This window comes from Aquarana catesbeiana, linkage group LG01, assembly GCF_042186555.1.
Source record: "Aquarana catesbeiana isolate 2022-GZ linkage group LG01, ASM4218655v1, whole genome shotgun sequence".
Taxonomy (NCBI): domain Eukaryota; kingdom Metazoa; phylum Chordata; class Amphibia; order Anura; family Ranidae; genus Aquarana; species Aquarana catesbeiana.
This window is the reverse complement of record NC_133324.1, coordinates 852,552,204-852,567,297: the sequence shown is the minus strand read 5'-3', so window position 1 is coordinate 852,567,297 and position 15,094 is coordinate 852,552,204.

The following is a 15,094-nucleotide window of genomic DNA, read 5'->3' as shown; positions in this document are numbered from 1 at the left end:
GGCTTCCCTTCCAGCTAACTGCTCGGAGCGGTTTCACTACAGCCAAATTTCTGGGATGGCTCACCTCAAAATGAAGCCCCCTACTTCACCATTGAAAATTATATCCCTCAATACCAGAGGCCTGAACATCCCAGAAATAAGATCACAACTCTTAGCATACCTACGAAGCTCGAAAGCAGATATAGCTTTCCTCCAGGAAACCCATTTTTGCTCCAAAAATACACCGAAACTCAAAAATCACTCATTCCCCCATGGATATCATGCAACCTCCCCTATTACAAAATCCAAAGGAGTCTCAATCCTCCTCTCCAAGAACTCCCCTTTACAAATCACTGACACCTACCTTGAGGAACAAGGGAGATTTATTTTTCTCAAGGGACACATCAAGAACAGACCGATCACATTAGCTAACATTTATTGTCCTAATACAGCTCAGGTCCCCTTTCTCCGAACAGTTACAAAGCAATTGGCCTCTTTCCAAGAAGGGCTACTGATTCTCGGAGGGGATTTCAATGTTCCCTTGGATCCCCTCCTGGACACCTCCTCTGGCAAAACCCACTTACCATATAGGGCACTCAGACAAATTAAGCAATGCCTTCAAGAACTTTCACTTCATGACTCCTGGAGAACTCTCCACCCAAAACTAAAGGACTTCACCTATTTTTCCATCCCACATAACAAGTACTCGCGTCTTGATTATCTTTTCATCACCCAAAGAGACCTTCCCCTCTTAAAGATGACATCTATAGACCCAATGACGCTCTCTGATCATCATCCCATTTCCATGACCCTCACTATCCCTGACGTAGACAATTAGACATATATCTGGAAATTAGACCCCTCTATCCTGACAGATGAGATAAATGTACAAGAGATTCACAAATGCCTTTCTGACTACTTCTCCGAAAATGACACCCCAGACACCTCAAAGATGACGCAATGGGAGGCGCACAAATGTGTAATACGTGGCAAACTGATCTCTATAGCAGCTTCGATTAGAAAGACAAAGAAAGCAAAACTTGCTGATTTATTTACCAAACTCAAAAACCTAGAAGCACTACATAAACATAACTTAGCACAGAAAACACATTCTGAATTGGTCGAAACACGTACGCTCATTCAAGATACACTGCACCAGAACATTAAGAAAAACTATATTCTTTCCCAAAAACTCTTTTACGAGGACAGTAACAAGAGTGGCCATCTCCTTGCGCAGGCATTACGAAAGAAAAATCTAACAATACAGATCATCAAATACATTCCCCCACAGGAACCAGTCTCGTAAACAACAATGATATTGCAGCAGAGTTCGAGAAATATTACTCCTCTTTATATGACCTGCACAAATCAGAACCCCTTACATCTTCTCCAGGGTTAAGATCCAAGGAAATCGAGATGTTTCTCGAACAATTTTCCCCAGATAAACTACCCGCTGACATAACTAACTCCCTAGAATCCCCAATTACCGTATCTAAATGGGAACAAGCGATTAAACAACTGAAGCCCGCAAAAAGTCTGGGACCGGACGGTCTATCCACAGCATATTATAGGACATTCTCGAAAATCCTCCAAACCCCCTTTAGAAAAGCCTTCAACTCTTTATCTCCCACAGCTCCTCTGAATCAAGGGATGTTGGAAGCCCACATAGTAGTCATTTCAAAGGAGGGGAAAGATCCCACCCAAACAAGTAATTACAGAACAATATCACTTTTAAACCTGGATATCAAACTATTCTCCAAAATTTTAGCAAACAGGTTGTTACCTCTCCTCCCCTCCTTAATTTCACAAGACTATGCCGGGTTTGTCCCTGGATGTGAAGCCAGGGACAATACCATCAAAGCCATCAACCTACATTACCTGACCACTCAAACAAACCAGGAAGGCTTTTTTCTGTCCTTGGATGCGGAGAAGGCATTTGACAGGGTGTCGGGGGAATATATGGCATCGGTCCTCAAGGCCATGGGCCTGGGCCCCTTCATGACCGGTCTGATCCTATCATTATACACCAATCCCTCTGCAAGGGTCAGGGTGAATGGCACTCTGTCAAATGCCTTCCCCATTTGCAATGGGACAAGACAGGGGTGCCCCCTGTCCCCCCATCCTCTTTGTACTAACTCTCGAACCTTTCCTCTGCAGACTGAGATATAATGCCGATATTCAAGGTATTCACTCATGCACTAAGGAATACAAGTACGTGGCATTCGCAGATGATATCTTGCTATTCCTTAAAAACCCATTGGTAACTTTACCAAACGTCTTATCCAACTTTAAACATTTCCAATCTATTTCCAATCTTAAAATTAATTTCTCGAAATCTTATGCCCTGAACATCTCACTCCCACAATCCATAGTAGACCAATGTAAAATTAACTTTCCCTTCCAGTGGAAACAGGACTCGATCACGTATTTGGGGATCCAAATTCCCTCTAAATTGTCAGACCTATATGCAAAGAACCACTTTCCCCTACTAAACAAACTAACCATTGGTTTAAAAATTAGGAACAAACCTTTGTTCTCCTGGTTTGGTAGAGCAGCCATTCTGAAAATGAATGTTCTACCAAGAATCCTATATATACTCCAAACAATCCCCATCCACATTCCATTCTCTTTTTTTAAGGCGTACAGACAGCTATGCTCCAAATTCCTTTGGAACGACCGCACGCACAGAATCAGCTACACTCAACTCACTCGTCCAAAACACCTAGGAGGTATTGGTCTTCCAAATTTCCGAAATTACCAATCTGCAGCTCTCCTCACCAGGATAGTGGATTGGAATATCCATTCTCTCTATAAAGACTGGGTCACTCTAGAAGCCTCATTTACAAATCTATCCCTAAGTTCACTCCCGTGGATGTCAGCGGCAATGTGCCTCTGGAGATACGCCTCCACCCACTAATAGGCCCCACTATACAATGTTTCCACCAAACATGTAAGAAAACGACCATCTCCTCCATCCCTGGCCCCATGACCCCAATAAAACTGAACCCGGACTTCCCTCCAGGCATGCACCCTCTATTTCTGACCGACCATTGGTCATCTGACCACGTAAGAGCCCATCATTTTTTCCACCAGGGTAAGCTACTTTCTGCGACGCAGATAGCAAACAAGTTAAAGACAGCGCTCATTCCCCCTTGGACATATTTGCTAATTGCCCACTACCTGAAGACCATAAACAAAACTTCTCTATGTTCAAAACAACTCTCCCCCTTTGAAACCCTTTGTACTAAAACAACTCCCCAAACTCATCTCATCTCTTACTTACACAACCTTCTTTTTGCTGATCTCAAAGCTAATGAAAATCTTGCATGTAAAATATGGGAAAAAGACCTTTTGATTTCACTCACAGAAGAGAATTGGGAGAATATATTTGAGACCATACACAAAGGGTCGATAAATGTAACCACCCAGGAAAATGGCTTTAAAATCCAATCTAGGTGGTACCATACCCCTGCCCTCCTACATACCTTCAACTCTGAAATCCCTGAGACATTTTGGAGATGCCACAAAGAAAGAGGAACTCTTCTTCATATTTGGTGGTCATGCCCCCCTTCTTCAATACTGGTCCGAAGTACATCGCATCACTTCCCAAGTTACCTCCTATGATCTAGAACTGACCCCGTCACAGTTCCTCCTCCATCACTTAACTAGGCCACACACCTCATATCACAAATCTTTGTCAATGCACATGATCAATGCCACCAAACAATGCATCCCGATCCACTGGCACTCAACACAGACACCCACCCTCAAAGAATGGTTCATAAGGATTCACAAGGTAGCATAAATCGAGAAGTTAATCCACATTTCTCGAGATACACAGACTAAATTCAATTGTAAATGGGCCTGTTGGTTACACTATCAGATGACACAAGAATATTCTGACATCTTGAACCCACCCACATAAGTGGTTCGTCCAACCAGGGTCGAACTCTCTCTGTGCGCAGAACATCACTCCTCCGCCCCCCTTGGTACACCTGACAGATGGTAACTAAGGGAAGCCAGAGATACCCGTCCTTCCCTTCCTACCCCTCCCCTTCCCCTACCCTCCCAATCACCCTCCTCTCCTACCCTACCCCCCCATTTCCCCTCCTTCCTCCCCTTTAATACATTAGCGATATATTGAAGTAACCGATATTTATCCCCACTTCACAAGACCCATAGACGCCCGTCTCGAAAGGATATCACAAGCGAAATACAAGCACACATTTTCGAACCTCAACCTAAGCTCGCATTCCACTTACCCGACTTGCCCTCTATTCCACTTCTCAAACATCCAAAGCCCTAAACAATATAATATACAACAACTACTGACCGCAATCTAGTTTCACCAACATAAGATCTTGTATGATTCTACATATTACCATTTGAACCGATATGCCGGGTCACATATCTCACTGTGTTCGACTTGAAGTGTATGATTTCCTATTGTGCAATGGTATACTTGTTCTATGTAATTCTATGTTGTGATACCAAAGTTTTCGATATCTGTACCTGTTTCTTTTCTTTCAATAAAAGAAAATTATCTGGAAAAAAAAAAAAAAAAGCAGGGGTCAGTCATCCGGAGATAATTCCGAAAATCATCCGGATTATTCTGCTGGAGCTCCCGCAGCAATGACATATGACATAATTGGTCACGATTAAGCATCCAATTTTTGGTCCAAGAACTCCTCCTCCTCCTGTTCCTGGACTGGACTTGGGTCAAAGCAATAACCCCTAGTCCAATAATCACACGTTCTCTCCTCTGGTTATGCAACATGGCTGGTTGACGATTGGCCGTTCAGAAACAAACTGAAAAGCGCAAATCAACACTCACCAAACTTCTACTAACACAAAATTATCAGAAGGAGCCCAAAGGGTGGCGCTTGAAAAATTTACTTCCTCTTTATAGTCTCGTAGTATGTCTAGTAGGTCACTACGTTAGTGTTTGTTGCATGACAATCGTGTACCGTTAGTATTCAAGACAAGATCCTGGCATATGCCATTAAGACAAAAATCACACGCTCGATTGGCCAGCAATTGCCTCGTGTGTATGAGGCTTTACCTTCAACTATGTAGTACAAGGTCCTGCCTGATTGCATACAAATTTAAAGTTTTTAGGTTTCACCTCATAGTATATGGTTTTGGTAAATCTAAAGTAAAAAATCTAAAGAAAGCTGTATAGTGTGTATCAAGCTTTAGGCTAAAGCCTAGTACACATGGTATGAAAATCAGAATAGAAAAGTCTGAAGATGAGCTATCTGCGGATTTTCGGATCATTATTACGGTGCATTGGATAGTTGATTTGACTTTTACATCAGACAAAATCTGTATTATTATTATTATACAGGATTTATATGGCGCCAACAGTTTACGCAGTGCTTTACAATATAAAAGGAGACAATACATTTACAAAACAATAAAATACAAGAGGATTAAGAGAGCCCTGCTCAGAAGAGCTTACAATCTAATAGGGTGGGGCAGGTGGTACAAAAGTTTGTAACTGTGAATGAGCTGATGGAAGTCATAGGAGATTAATTGGAGACATGGAAGGCTTCCCTGAAGAGATGAGTTTTCAGGGATTGCCTGAAGGTAGCAAGAGTAGGGGATAGCCGGATGTGCAGGCTATAAAATTTTTGTCTGATGTGAACTCAACGTCTGATTTTCAGATGGTCAGTACAGAAATCCGTCACACAAAATTCGAAAGTACAAACACGCATGCTCGGAATCAAGGAATGACTGGGAAGAGTTTGGTTCTGTAAATTTCTGTTCGTAATCTAGAATTAACATTTGTGACACTGTAATTGATGAAATGTCAACATTCTCATCTTCTTTAACCTGTTGCCGCCCGCCCACCGTCATATGACGGCGGAGCACATGGGCACAACTGGTAAAATTGTATGGGACCTGGCCTACCCACTGCTGAAAAAAGGTTACCACATATACCTGAATAACTTTTATACCAGCCTGCCCCTTTTCAATCACCTATACCTCGCACAAACCCTGGCCTGTGGAACCTCCAGAAAGAATAGAAAGGGCTTCCCACAAGCCATAGTAAACAAGAAATTGCAAAGGGGAGAAAGAGCAACTTTGAGATGCAATGAAGTGCTGGCCTTGAGGTGGAAGGATACCAGGAATGTGTACATGATGTCCACCATCCATGACAACACTACAGTTGAAGTTCAGAGAAGACGAGGTCCCATTGTAAAGCTAAAATGTGTACAAGATTACAATCTGTACATGGGGGGGTGGATTTCAAAGACCAAATGCTTCAGCCCTATTTAGCAATAAGGAGGTCCCGTTTCTGGTACAAGAAAGTAGCACTCTATTTAATTCATTTGGCCATTTATAATGCCTACATAATTTACACTAAATCCACCGAAAGCCCTGCCCACTTCCTAAAATTCATTGAAGAAGTTGTCACGTCCCTCATCTACCATCAAAGACCCCCCCCAGAAAACCTTCGCTCTGATGCTGTAAGCCGACTGCATAAACGCCACTTCCCGGACCACATTCCCCCATCTGAAGCAGGCCGAAGACGCCAAAAAAGATGATGAGTATGCAGCAGTAAAGGATTTCGAAGAGATACCAGCTACCATTGTTCCCAGTGTCCCCTTGAACCCGGCCTTTGCATTGGTGAATGCTTCAGACTATATCACACATCCCTTAAATATTAGCCCATATTCTTAACCACTTCCCCATTTTCATGATCTGTTCTGACCATTTCCCATGCTTCCTCAAATAACCATTCCACTGCCTTCTATGTGAACTGACCCTGGCCTGTTTTTTGACTATGCCTCTGCCAACCGTTTGGACTGCTTACATGTGAACCGATCCTGGCCTGTTTTACCAACTACGCTTCTGCCTACTGTTTGGACTGTTTGGACTGCTTTCATGTGAACTGACCCTGGCCTGTTTTACCAACTATGCTTCTGCCTAATGTTTGGACTGCTTACATGTGAACTGACCATGGCCTGTTTTACCAACTACGCTTCTGCCTACCACTTGGACTGCTTGCACATCATCTGACCCTGGCCTGTTTTATGGACTTTGCTTTTGCCTACCGCTTGGACTGATCTATTGCCCTGCTACTGTAGGACACAGGGGTCTCACATGTGAGGGGCTCCAGAAATGTTTTTCCGGATGGAGAAAACAATTTTTTTTTGTTGTCTTCGTAATTTCCGGATTAGGGTCTGGAGTCCGGAGGCTTCATAGAGATTTGGGTGGGTCGAAGCCTCTACCCCTGTGCCCCGGTGCACAGGTTTTACCTGATTGTGGCCCTCAGCCTGCTGCTGACTTACTGCCGCCATCCCCCTGCCTGCAGCATAAACTGACCACACCTCTGCCTGCTACCTGGACTATGGAAATAATTAGCTGTAGCAAGAGGCAGTATGTTTATGAAGGTCTGGAGAGCGGTACAATAATGAGTGCAGGGAGGTAACGGTGTACCAGGACCAATATTATGGCTGTGTTGGCTGTCTCTGCCTGGACAATTTCTATGGACAAATGCTTTGGCTGTGCTGACGATATCCTTGTGCTGACTATAGACAATATTGCTGCCTGGATAATTACTATTGTTGCTAAGCACATCCCTGCCTGCTGCCTGCTGCCTGCACCAATTCTCTCCTCTGGGGACACTACTAAAACCACAGGTAATACTTTTTTTTTACCCTTTCCTCAATAGAATTTATTTTGGAGTGTAATTTTTGGTATGTAAATGCAATGTGTTAGAAATATAAGGGCCTTCAAAAATAATAGGTTGTCAGGAAATTAGATGTGTAATTTATGCTTGTAGAATGCCTGAAGGTGCTACTTGCCTGGCGGGCCTCTATATGTGGCCAGGCTGTGTAAAAGTCTCCACATGTGGTATCGCCATACTCAGGAGGAGTAGCAGAATGTATTTTGGGGTGTCATTTTTGCTATGTACATGCTATGTGTTGGAAATATATTAAAAATAGACAACTTTGTGGAAAAAAATGCGTTTTCATTTTTTTTCCACATTTTTCAAAAACTTCTGGAAAAAAATTAACAGTTCAAAAGACTCATTATGCCTCATAGATTATACATTGGGGTGTCTGCTTTCCAAAATGGGGTCATTTTGTGGGCGTTTCCATTGACCTGGGGCACCAGGGCCTTCAAAACTGTAATAGGTGGTTGAGAAATGAGATGTGTAATTTATGCTCCTAGAATGCCTGAAGGTGCTACTTCTCTGGCGGGCCTCTGTATGTGGCCAGGCTGTGTAAAAGTCTCACACATGTGGTATCGCCATACTCAGGAGGAGTAGCAGAATGTATTTTGGGGTGTCATTTTTGCTATGTACATGCTATGTGTTGTAAATATCTTAAAAATGGACAACTTTGTGGGAAAAAAAATGCGTTTTCATTTTTTTTCCACATTTTCCAAAAACTTCTGGAAAAAAATGAACCTTTCAAAACACTCATTATGCCTCATAGATTATACGTTGGGGTGTCTGCTTTCCAAAATGGGGTCATTTGGTGGGTATTTGTACTTTCCTGGCTTGTTAGTGTCTCATGAAATTAGATAAGTCTTCAGTACATCAGGTGTGATCAGGTGTGATCAGGTGTGATCAATTTTCAATGATTTGCACCATAGCTTGTAGACTCTATAACTTTCACAAAAACCAAATAATATACACTAATTAGGGTTATTTTTACCAAAGATATGTAGTCGTGTAAATTTTGGCCAAAATTTATGAAGAAATATTACTAATTTGCAAAATTTTATGACAGAAACAAAGAAAAAGGCATTTTTTCACCAAATTTTCAGTCTTTTTTTATTTTTAGCACAAAAAATAAAAAACCCACTAGTGATTAAATACCACCAAAAGAAAGCTCTATACGTGTGAAAAAAAGGACACAAATTTCATTTGGGTACAGTTTTGCATGACTGAGTAATTGTCATTCAAAGTGTGAGAGCGCTGAAAGCTGAAAATTGGTCTGGGCAGGAAGGGGGTGAAAGTGCCCTGTAAGCAAGTGGTTAATAGGATAATAATGCAGCTGCTTTTCATGTAGTTATGCCAAACATATTTTAAAAGGCATTTGTTTTGTACGATCTGAAAATCACAAATCAACGCTCACCAAACTTCTACTGACATGAAATTAGCAGAAGGGGCCCAAAGGGTGGCACTTAAGAAATGAAATTCCGCTTTATACTCTCATAGTATGTTACTACGTTCGTGTTTGTCAAACGACAATTTGTGTACAGTCAGTGTGCTAAACAAAATCCTGCACACGTGCTTTTGACAAAAATCAAACGAGGCTTTAGGCCCCATCCACACTATTAGATTTTCTGCAGATTTTTGTCTTCAGATTTACCAAAACCATGTAGTGCAAGGGCCTGCCTGATTGCATACAAATTGAAACTCTTAAAGGGGTTGTAAACCCTTGTTTTTTTTCACCTTAATGCATCCTATGCATTAAGGTGAAAAAACTTCTGTCACTGAGCAGCCCCCCAGCCCCCCCGTTTTACTCACCTGAGCCCATTCGTTCCCCCGCCAGAGATGTGCTCTACCTCTCTGACTGGGGTTCTCAGCTCTTGATTGACTAGATTGGACAGAAATGCTGGTCTCGGGAGCGCGCCCACAGGGTAACCCCCAGGGTAACCCCCAGGTTGAGAGCTTCTCCTAGGGGTTTTAATGATGCAGAAGGAGCCATGAGCATGGTTGTGGGACCCCAGAAGACAATGTTAGGGGCCACTCTGTGCAAAATGAACAGCACAGTATGATAGGTTTGTTATTATTTTTTTTTAAATGAGGGTTTACAACCCCTTTAAGGTTTGACCTCATATTATATGGTTTTGATAAATCTGAAGACAAAAATCCACAGAAAATCTAATAGTGTGTATGGGGTCTACATGATACGAAAATAAGTTGGGAAAATTCGTACGACGAGTTGTCTGCTAATTTTCAGATCGTTAGTATGGTGCTTTCGACGGCTGATTTCACTTTTTCATCAGACAAAAGCTGGATGAGCAGACTAGTAATTTTTTGATGAACGACAGCTCAACCTCTGATTTTCGGATGGTCATTGGTCAGCACAGAAATCATCACACAAAAGTCGAAATTACAAACACGCATTATTGGAATCAAGGAATGGCCCGGAAGAGTTTGGTCTTGTAAACTACTGTTCATAATCTAGAATTACATTCTTAAAGCGGGAACTGATGAAATGTCGAAATGCAGCACATATTTTTATCTTCTTTAATGGAATAATAATGAAGCTGCTTTGCTGGTGATACTAATGTATTTATGCCAAATGTATTTTAAAAGGCATTTGTTTTGTAGTTATATAAATAATATTAATATTATGGTTGTGGTTTGATTTTTTGGGGAAGTTTCCACACCACCATTATCCCTGAGTTTTTAACATCAAACATACAACTATGTTGGTGTCCCTTGTTAATTTTCCATTGTGTTGTTTTTAATGTAATTGCCTACTCCCAAACTGTCATTTGAAGAAAAACACATAGTAAAGTATTAATCTGCACTTTTTTTATTGTGCAGAAAAAAAAAAGAAATTAAATTAGAGATGCTATCTGCCATCCAAATAAAAATAACTTAACAAAAAAGTGCATTCCATGCAGAAAAAAAAACAAAAACTAAACATTACAAAAAAATACACAAATCTGAAAATTGCGAATCAACGCTCACCAAACTTCTACTAACATGATATTTGCAGAAAGGGCCCAAAGGGTGGCGCTCGAGAAATTAACTTTCTCTTTATACTCTCGTAGTACGTCACTACATTCGTGTTTGTTGAATTACAATTTGCAGATAGTTAGTATGCTAGACAAATTCCTGCACACGTGCTTTTGACAAAAATCAGATGCTCGGTCATACGACAATCGAACCATGTGTACGAGGCTTTAGTCACCTGCAAAAATCTTAGATCTTGTTGAGACTCTGGCTTTTCTTTTAGAGTACAACTGCAAAGAAAATAATTCCCAGAGGGCAGAAGTGAGAATCTTGTGGAGTAAACCTAAAGTTAGAGTCTCTAAAAGATAAAAGAAAACAATAGATGATTTAATGTATATTAACCTATGTCTCTGTTCTCAGCTGTATAAGTGTCAATGTACACATAAGCTTTTATGATTGTTTAGGAGCTGTCAGCACAAGTCTTGTTTACTGCAGGACAGGCAGGCCGCTCTCCCACCACAGCCAGAAAACTGACCACCTCCTGGTCAGTTGGAGATAGGAAAACAGAGGACTGGCAGGAACACCATGTATTTCGTACAAAGAAAGCAATGCAAAGAGAGTAGGATATTTTTAAAAATAAGTACATGGTACAGAAGACACTAATGAGGAATGTAAAATATTGAGGCAACAAACTCTTTCAGTTTCATTCAAAGGTTTTATTCAAAGGTTTAATTTCAAAGGTTCACCTTTGGAACATGTCACATGTTCCATCTGTTTTTAGAGTGGAATATGTTCTAGCATCTTCTCCTTCTCCCCCCTCACTAACCCCTCCCCCATGAAAGTGGGCTGGGGATCTTCTACCTGCATCTGCTGTCACAATTTGAAAACAGCACAGATGTGCAAGGCCCTGCCAAAATGGCTGTGTCATTCATTCACACTTCCCAGTAAGTGAATACATTTTAATTACCAAACTACTGTCACCCATTGTGGCTGATGGCTTGCAGTTCTCTATGAGCTATAAGGATACTGCTGAGCGTCCTCATAGTTCATTGTCCTACCAGGTCTCAAGTAACTGCCTGCCCATATCAGAGGCAGGGGCAGACAGTTATGCTGAGAGTCTGCAGGAGCTGGGCATTGTACGCTTGATCTGCTGATTGCGGGTTCAATCCTCTGCCAGCGTCTTAGATAAAAAATAAATAAACAAATAAAAATTGCACTTTTTTTACTTGCAAAAAAATGTATATACATTTTTTTTTCAAAAGGTGCACTTAGCCTTTAAGCAATATTTGCTCATCCTTAAGTTCAGCTTTAAACAAAAATGACAACTATGCTTAGATACATTATATTGTTCTTTTGAATGATTTTTTTTTCCAATGAAACATATGCAGTAAAAAATAGCAAGTGCAGCACCTGCACTAGAGTATGGTGACTGGAGCATGCAGCCAATATATTTATATGAGAAGCTGTACATTAATATAACCTATGTACCTCCACTGTTACAAAAGACTGGTGAAACATTACAGCTGAGATAGCTCTGGATGCTTCATATATTCCAGCAAATACTTTCAAATGATAGCCTCAGCAGATCAATTTAAAGCTATGTCCTGATGATTAAATCTGCTATGAACACAGGAAACAGACATAAGATAAAGCAGTGTGTGAGATTAATAAAGAGAATTACTTCTATAAGAGTAGCCTGCACAAAGACGCCTGCACTAATTTAATGCTGAAGCAGCAGCCTTTAGCAGACAATGAATTAATTACAACTTACCTGCTAATATAAGGCAGTATTGCAAAAACGTATCAATTGATATTAGTTTCTGCTATATAATTATTTACCAGATGTTCTGTTTTGAGCTGCTACAGAAAGAGAAGTATCACTATTGGTCTTAATTAAGTATGCTTTTTTAACCATGTGTATACCTTGGATTTTCAAACTCTACATCTATCTTTAGGAATATAGCCCATAGCATTCAACTGGGTGAGCATACAAACAATTAACATACCATGGTCATGCATTTATGATTTACAGTGGGGATGGAAAGTATTCAGACCCACTTAAATTTTTCACTCTTTGTTATATTGCAGCCATTTGCTAAAATCACTTAAGTTCATTTTTTCCTCATTAATGTACACACAGCACCCCATATTGACAGACAAACACAGAATTGTTGACATTTTTGCAGATTTATTAAAAAAGAAAAACTGAAATATCACATGGTCCTAAGTATTTAGACCCTTTGCTCAGTATTTAGTAGAAGCACCCTTTTGATCTAATACAGCCATGAGTCTTTTTGGGAAAGATGCAACAAGTTTTTCACACCTGGATTTTGGGATCCTCTGCCATTCTTCCTTGCAGATCCTCTCCACTTCTGTCAGGTTGGATGGTAAACGTTGGTGGACAGCCATTTTTAGGTCTCTCCAGAGATGCTCAATGGGTTTAAGTCAGGGCTCTGGCTGGACCATTCAAGAACAGTCACAGAGTTGTTGTGAAGCCACTCGTTTGTTATTTTAGCTGTGTGCTTAGGGTCATTGTCTTATTAGATTGTAAACCTTCGGCCCAGTCTGAGGTCCTGAGCACTGTGGAGAAGGCTTTCATCCAGGATATCCCTGTACTTGGCCGCATTCATCTTTCCCTCATTTGCAACCAGTCGTCCTCTCCCTGCAGCTGAAAAACACCCCCACAGCTTGATGCTGCCACCACCATGCTTCACTGTTGGGACTGTATTGGACAGGTGATGAGCAGTGCCTGGTTTTCTCCACACATATCACTTAGAATTAAGGCCAAAAAGTTCTATCTTGGTCTCATCAGACCAGAGAATCTTATTTCTTACCATCTTGGAGTCCTTCAGGCCTTTTTTACCAAACTCCATGCAGGTTTTCATGTGTCTTGCACTGAGGATAGGCTTCCGTCGAGCCACTCTGACATAAAGCCCCGACTGGTGGAGGGCTGCAGTGATGGTTGACTTTCTACAACTTTCTCCCATCTCCCGACTGCATCTCTGGAGCTCAGCCACAGTGATCCTTGAGGTCTTCTTTACCTCTCTCACCAAGGCTCTTCTCCTCCTGATAGCTCAGTTTGGCTGGATGGCCAGCTCTAGGAAGGGTTCTGGTCATCCCAAACGTCTTCCATTTAAGGCTTATGGAGGCCACTGTGCTCTTAGGAACCTTAAGTGCAGCAGACATTTTTTGTAACCTTGGCCAGATCTGTGTCTTGCCACAATTCTGTCTCTGAGCTCTTCAGGCAGTTCCTTTGACCTCATGATTCTCATTTGCTCTGACATGCACTGTGAGCTGTAAGGTCTTATATAGACAGGTGTGTGGCTTTCCTAATCAAGTCCAATCAGTATAATCAAACACAGCTTGACTCAAATGAAGGTGTAGAACCATCTCAAGGATGATCAGAAGAAATGGACAGCACCTGAGTTAAATATATGAGTGTCACAGCAAAGGGTCTGAATTCTTAGGACCATGTGATATTTCATTTTTTCTTTTTTAATACATCTGCAAAAATGTCAACAATTCTGTGTTTTTCTGTCAATATGGGGTGCTGCGTGTACATTAATGAGCAAAAAAAATGAACTTAAATTATTTTAGCAAATGGCTGCAATATAACAAAGAGTGAAAAATTTAAGGGGGTCTGAATACTTTCCGTCCCCACTGTAAGCTGAAAGTGCGTTGCATAGGAGTCAGTGTATGAGCAACTGCTACAAAGTATTGGGACAAGCAGTGCCCAATAATTTATTATCTAAGTTAGATCCAATTCGATTAGATTAACTCATACAACTTTGATATGTTCCTAAACAGAAAACTTTGTTAATAAATAGTTTAAACATTCTGGGCATTAGCCTTAACATTTTGATGAGGTAAACAAACATATCATTAAATTTCCGCAGGCTACCTTTGCTTACATATACATTTTTAATGTGACTGTTAAAAGGGTTGAACTCATAAAATTACTTTGCTTTTGGCTATGTCCCAAAGCCCTGTGGCAGAAACGTGGAATTAACTGGTTTTCCTAATATGTATTGGGCATTGCAGATAATGAGCAATGCCACAAAATCTGTGCCTTTTTGGCAATATAATGCATCAACTTGTTTCATACATAATATTTTCTAGGCTCATCCTTTTGCAAGATATTTGCTGACCATATTGAAAAGTGCAGTTTTTAATCAAACAATGTTTAACCACCTTGATACCAGGCACTTTCACCCCCTTCCTGCCCAGGCCAATTTTGAACTTTCAGCACTGTCACACTTTGAATGATAATTCCACAGTCCTGCAACACTGTACCAAAATTAAATTGTTATTTTTTTTTTTAGATAGATACAGCTTTCTTTTGGTGGTATTGAAGCACCATTGGGGTTTTTATTTTTTGCTACATAAACTAAGTTTCTGTTATAAAATGTAATATTGCAAATAAGTGCCTTTTCTTCTTCACTGATGTGTGCTGATGAGGGTGCA